Raw genomic sequence first — 7,181 nt, forward strand, 5'->3', positions numbered from 1 at the left:
TATTTCAGTTAGATACTCCAGTTATAAAAGTCTTCTAAAAAATTTGCAATAATCAGACAATCAGATGTAGGCAGTAATTCCATTTTATGCACTACTGGTTATAACAAATGTTTCCTTTACCTTTCCCTGTACCACCTTGTGGGGGAAAGATGGTGGGAGCTGTAATACTTGTTTACTTGTTTACATTTCCCCACTGCAATTGAACTCAAAGTCACCAAAAAAATAATAAAGGTAACAAAATATCTGTGAATAGCAAATGAAAGAGGTATAGCTATACATTCCAGTCCAGTTCTGTTGCCCATTGAGTTTTTAGTACCAAACTTATGAGGAAAAAAAAATGTATTCCAGAGCTTTTCAGATTGTGGAGTGGTTCTCATATATTTATGAGGCATGGAATATAATTACTATCTCCATTTTACAGATGAAGAAACTGATATAGAAAAATTAAGTAAATTCTCTTCATCACACAAATAGTGTAGGCAGTAGAGACAAGTTTCAAACTCAGGAAGTCTGGCTCCACAGACCCTATTCTACACTGTGTCTCCCCAGCCATTTCAGCTTCTATTTTCACTTGCTTCTTTGTCAAGTTCCTTAAGTGATCCACTCGTGGCCCAAGAAATCAACACTATCACCCTTCACTACAGCCAGGAAAGTGATTTAGGATATGAGCACATTCAAGACAGCACTGATTGAATTTTTTATGGTAACTGATAATTCATCATTTAGCACAAACAATAGTCAATTTGGGTTTCATTTCCATTTAAGTACATAGATATGTGGGCTTGATTTTCAAGCTTCTGTATGTATGAAAGCATAGACATGTCAGTTACTATTTGGAAAGTAAAGAAGAAAGAGAGTGACACAAAGCAATCACATAACTAAAGATTAAAGTGGGAGAATAAAAGGGTTAGTTTGGCATGTTCTAAAAATCATGAGGAAAGAATGATTGTTCATGCAACAGAACAAGCATGTAACACCATTCCTATTTTTATGCTATCAAGAACCTTCTATGCCTTTCCATTTCTTTCTACTCTTAATCCTAATAAGCATACACACAAACCCACATATAAAAAACATACAATATATGCATACACTTTGCCACACAATAGCTCTCATTGATTTGAAATGTAATACTCATGTATTTAGACTCTCTAAACACTTGGATTTCTAGGTCTTGTTTAAGAGGTTATCAGGAATTTTATGAAAGGAAACATAGTGTTTAAATTTTTACAGTCATGCAATTAATGTCTACATTTTAGAACATATTGCCTTCAAATACCATCATTGCAAACCTCCTGCTATTGCAGAATGACAGCACATAAATTTTTAAGAAAAAGCATTTATGATGGAAAATGTATTGAAATAAGATTGGGTTCTCACATTTTTATCCTTAATATTGCCACTGACTAGCTATGTGATCTTTCTCTCTGAGCAATTTGGAGAATAGTATGATTTCATTTTATTAAAAAGAATACTTGCTTACAAAAAATAATAAAATATACTGTGTTATGATTACTAAAGTAATGAAGGACATTTGGAGAATATATAAGAGTATAAACTAAGCCATTTTTAAGAAAACAGAAGCCCCAGATGAGCAATAGAAAAATGCAGTACAAAATTATTTTTATATATCCATCTCAGACAACTCAGTTGCCAAAACAAAATACTACAAACCAGATGCCTAAAATAAAAGGAATTTTTTATCACAGTTCTGGAGGCTGGGAAGTCCAAGCACAACAAGCCAGCTGCTTGGGTTCCCTGGTCAGGGCTCTCTTCCTGGCTTGCTGACGGCCACTTTCTCACTATGTCCTCACAGGGCAGAAAGAAAGAGGAAGAGAACTTGTTGGCATGTCTTCTTATAAAGGCACTAACAATATCTTATAAAGGTCCTAAACCAGTCCCACCCTCTAGACCTCATATAAATCTAATTATCTTCCAAATGCTTCATTTCTAAATATCATCACATTGGGGGTTAGGGCTTCAACATATGAATTTTGAGGAATATAATTCAGTCCACAGTATTCTGCCTCAGACTACCCAAGTTCCTGTCCTTCTTACATGCAAAGGACATTCCTTCCATCCCAATATCTACAAAAGTCTTAACTCATTCCAGCATCAACTCTAAAGTGTAAAGCCCAAAGTCTCATCTAAATAAATAAATAAAGTCTCATCTAAATCATATGGGTGAGATTTCAGATATGATTCACCCTAAGGCAAAATTCCTCTCCAGTGGTGAACCTGTGAAACAAGACAAGTTTTGTGCTTCTAATATATAATGGTGGGACAGACATTCTATTTCAAAATGGAAAAATAGGAAGAACGAGGGGTGATAGGTCTCAAGCAAGTCCAAAACTTAACAAGGTAAATTCTGTTAGATCTTAAGTCTTGAAAATAATCCTCTTTGGTTTTGTGCCATACTTCTGGGCCCACTGGAGCAGGGGCAGTTTTCCTGAAGGCTCTGCTAGGCTATGGTCGAGCTCCCAAGACTCCAAGAAGCCCACCACCCAATGTTCCAAGTGGTGACCATTTTACCTATTGAAATTGAAACAGCTTCCCTCTCTTTCTCTCTCTCTCATACACACCACACACACACACACACACACACACACACACACTTTGAAACCAAGGAGGCAGCTCCAATTATCTCTAATTTCTTGGGTCATTTTTCCCTTGTCTTAAAGAAAAGCACACAGTCACAGCCAAACAGCTCTATGGTCCAGCCCTGTAGTATTAAGAAGTCTGACAGCCTTCCTTCACCCATATAGTTCAAATGCACAGTGTTTCTGATGGTACAATTCCATAATCTGTTTATCAAGTAACAGTCCAACCATACCCTTAGTGCTGTCTTCCAAAACACACTCTCATTTTTTGCAACATAAATACATTGAATATATTCCAAAAATTATTTTTTAGTTCTGGTTCCTTTTTGCTTAATAATTCCTTCTTCAATTCATTTTTTTCTTCTTGTATTTACTAAAAGCAGCTAGGAGGAACCAAACGATTCCTTTAACACTTTGCTTAGAGATGTCCTCAGCTAAATATCCAATTTTATTGCCTACAAATCCTACCTCCAGCAAAACATTAGAACATAAACATAATTTAGCCAACCAAGTTCTTTGCCACTTTATTCCAAAGAACACTTTTCCTCCAGTTTCCAATAACATATTCCTCACTCTGTCTGAGATCTTGCCAGAATTACCTTTAACATCCATATTTCTAGCATGCATTTCAAAACTTTTCATTACCCAGTTCCAATGTCGCTTCCACATATTTAGGTATTCGTTACAGATCAGTACCAATATATTAGTCTGCTCAGGCTGCTATAAGAAAATACCACAGACTGAGTGGCTTAAACAATAGGAATCCATTTCAGGAGGCTGGGATGTTTAAGACCAAGATGGTATCCAATTCAGTTCCCCAGTGAGGACACTCTTGTAGGATTGCAGAAAGCAACCTTCTTGTGTTCTCTCATATCAGAGAGAGAGAGAGGAAGAAGACTCTTTGATGTTCCTCCTTACAAGTGCAGTAATCCCATCCTGAAGTCTCTGAGCTCATGATCTCACTTAAATCCAACTACCTCCCAAAGTCCTCATCTCCAAATAACATCACACTATGGTTACACCTTCAACATAAAAATGTGGGGGGAAAATTCATTCCCTAGCAATGTCTAACAGGCCTATTTTTCTTTTTTCTTTTAAAGTTAACAGGCTAGACTGGTTTTTGTTCCATGGTTTTTCCATATTTTCACTAACATAAAGAACTATGTATACACTTATGCAGGATATTTTAATTTTTAATGGAATCATAATTTACATAGTTTCTGTAACTGTTCCATCTTCTGTACATGTAGATCTACCTCATTCTTTTTAATAGATGAATGATAATCCTTAGTGTGAATGTAGTAAAACTGTTCAATCTTTCCCTTCTCCATTTAAAAGAATTTCAAATTGTTTTCAATGTATTGCTACTAAAAATCCTCATATACAATAAAAAATCTTCATATATATACATGTTTATATTACAAGAATATTTCAAACCATATGAATATGCCTTACTCTTGTATTTCATGTATTTAATCTTTTCCCCAGTATTCAAGATGTATTTATCTCCTGATGGATAGAGATAGGGGGTGAAAGAATAGTTCAAACAAGAATTGAAGGAGGGAGAATTACTATTCAGTTTCTGATATCCAATATAAAACCATTGACTCCTCAGCAAGGTAATAGATTTGAAAGACATTTAATTCCCTATTTACAGAGAGAGACTAGAGGATTACATTATAGAGTTCTACTATATTCCTAGAATTCAAAGGAGGAAAATATGAAATGTAAAGATGGAAAACTCAAAGCTCTACTCTTATGCCTCATTTTTATTGTAGGTAGAAGAGAGAAAGAGAGAACAATGAGGTCCGAGTTCCCTCTCACTCTGGGGCTGAGCTTCCAGGCATGCTGGCAGGTAGGGAGATTTATTCTGTAACATATAGATAGGTATGGGAGAATCCAAATGGTTGGGTCTAATGGCAGACTTGACTGGATTTGGTAGGGGGAGCTTGTAACCTTTTGAAAAAAACCCCAACTGTGGCTATTTTACACATGACCTAGGCAATGGCACACCAGCCATGGTAGAACAGGTAAAATGGAAGCAGTGTTTTCAATGGCCATATAGGTCAAAAGAACTAGAAGTGACTAACTATATCAGTAAAGAAAGCCAGAGGTATGGGAGGCCCATGAACCTCAGAAGCCTACAGTTAGTGTGAAGAAGCCACTTTAAAATGGGAATCAATGCCTTGACTATTCAAATGTCTTTGAATAGGTGAATGGTTAAACAATTGGTGGTCTACCTTTTACTTCCTAAAATTCTAACACTCTTTTCTGAATCACTTATCCTGTACCTTCCCTGAGCTACAAGACTTGTAAGTTAATCTATGCTTACCCACTCTGCAGTAGTTCAAATTCACTCTCTCTGCCTCTATATTTTATTAAAGCCATATTAATAGCACCATTCAATGAATTAGCAAGAATCACTTTCATCCCTCATTCCTACCTGCACACAATATTTTACACGGCCTTGATTGAACTGCTCTGGCTGCTACTTCTTCCCACATAATACAACTGATATGGCTGACTGATATTTTACCTGCCTTCCCAGCTGTCTCAGATCTGAACATAAAACCACACATCCACTCACTTGCTTCAGGAGGAGAAAAATCACTTCATATCTCAAAGACCAAGAAAATAAAGGTTTTCTTCTTAAGAGAAAAGTTTCTATATTGCTACTAAGTAGCAAGTACCACGTTGGAAAGGATTTTAATTTATGAAACAACTGACTTTTAGGATCCATACTTATTGCACCAACAAAACTAAAGTATGCTTTTAAAAGCATTAATTGTTAATTATCAAGGCCTAATAGGTCAAGATAAAATGCCTCTTAAAAATTTATTGCCGGGACGCCTGAGTGGCTCAGTTGGTTAAGCAGCTGCCTTCAGCTCAGGTCATGATCCCAGCGTCCTGGGATCGAGTCCCACATCGGGCTACTTGCTCATCAGGGAGCCTGCTTCTCCCTCTGCCTCTGCCTGCCATTCTGTCTGCCTGTGCTTGCTCTCTCTCCCTCTCTCTCTCTGATAAAATAATTAAATAAAATCTTTAAAAAAAAAAAAATTTATTGCCAATCATAGTATAGCCTATTCTTAATATCATATTATCAATGTTCAATGCTCAAGTTCAATATGGTGATATAGTTAATTAGAAACAAATTTTTTATGTTCCCAGAGGTTGGATCAAAGATATATTATTTGTTTTTCCCAACTGAAAATTTTGTATTTTCTAATTTCCCACTGTCTTTCTAAATTAACAGTTGTGACTCAGGAAAAAAAATCAGTTGCTTTAAATGAAATATCAGCATACTTTAAGGCTTACTATTATCGAATATAGCTATAACTGAATCAGCCCAGCATGGAGCCCAACATAGGGCTCGATCTCACAACCCTGAGATCATGACCTGAGCTAAAATCAAGTCAGTTCGTTAACTGACTGAGCCACCAAGGTGCCCAACAAAGTTTAAATTTTTGCAATTGTCAAAATGCCAGTATTTGCAAAAAGACTATATTAACATCACATAATGCATTACATACAAGCTTAATAGACATAGTTTTTAACTTGGCATATACTTCCTCTTCCTCTATTGCTTGTTATTTGTTATTGGTTGCTACTTTAGAAAAACTGGGAATCTCTGCTTAAAAAAACAAAGAATTTCTTGTAAAAGAAGTAATCGCAACATTCAAACCACTTTTTTTTTCCAGAGTTCAATGTTGTAGAACTTCTTTTAGAGCTTAAGATAGTCCAAAATGGAATCATTTCACAGTAAAGGACTGAGATGCCCACTCCCCTCTGCTCCAAAGAAAGGGAAGCTCCAGGACTCAGGGCCTGTTATAAATTCAGTATGTTGTTGACATTGCAAAGATCTCCTCTCCAAACCCTGGCACTGGTGGCAAGCCCAGGACTCTCGCCCATGCTGGACTATTAAATACAGAGCTGTAACTTCTGGGATGTCATGCCCAGCGTGCTGTGCATCAAAATTAGCTGACTCTGAACTTTTTTTTACTTGTTTTAAAACTTAATTTTACTTTACTAAAGACAGGTTTCCATTCAATTTCACACAGTACAGAGATAACCAATTTCTAGGAAGTCAGTACTGTTCCTCAAATCCTCAAACCCATATCTCTCAGGTAACTAAAGGTAAGAGGTTGGGCGAGAGGGGAACTTTTTTCTTCCATCCTCTTCTTAGCCCACTCAAACCACTGATGCCAGCTGAAATCTCACCTCAGCAGAGACCCTATCTCAGACACTATCTCCATCAATACAGCGCTGATCCTTTTTTTTTTATATATATACATAAAATGTATTTTTATCCTCGGGGTACAAATCTGAGAATCGCCAGGTTTACACACTTCACAGCACTCACCATAGCACATACCCTCCCCAATGTCCATAACCCCACCCCCCTCACCCAACACCCCTCCCCCCATGAACCCTCTGTTTTGTGAGATTAAGAGTCACTTATGGTTTGTCTCCCTCCCAATCCCATCTTGTTTCATTTATTCTTCTCCTACCCCTGTAATCCCCCCCACCCCCCATGTTGCATCTCCACTTCCTCATATCAGGGAGATCATATGATAGCTGTCT

This window comes from Enhydra lutris, unplaced genomic scaffold, assembly GCF_002288905.1.
Source record: "Enhydra lutris kenyoni isolate GAN:26980312 unplaced genomic scaffold, ASM228890v2 scaffoldscaffold12, whole genome shotgun sequence".
NCBI lineage: Eukaryota > Metazoa > Chordata > Mammalia > Carnivora > Mustelidae > Enhydra > Enhydra lutris.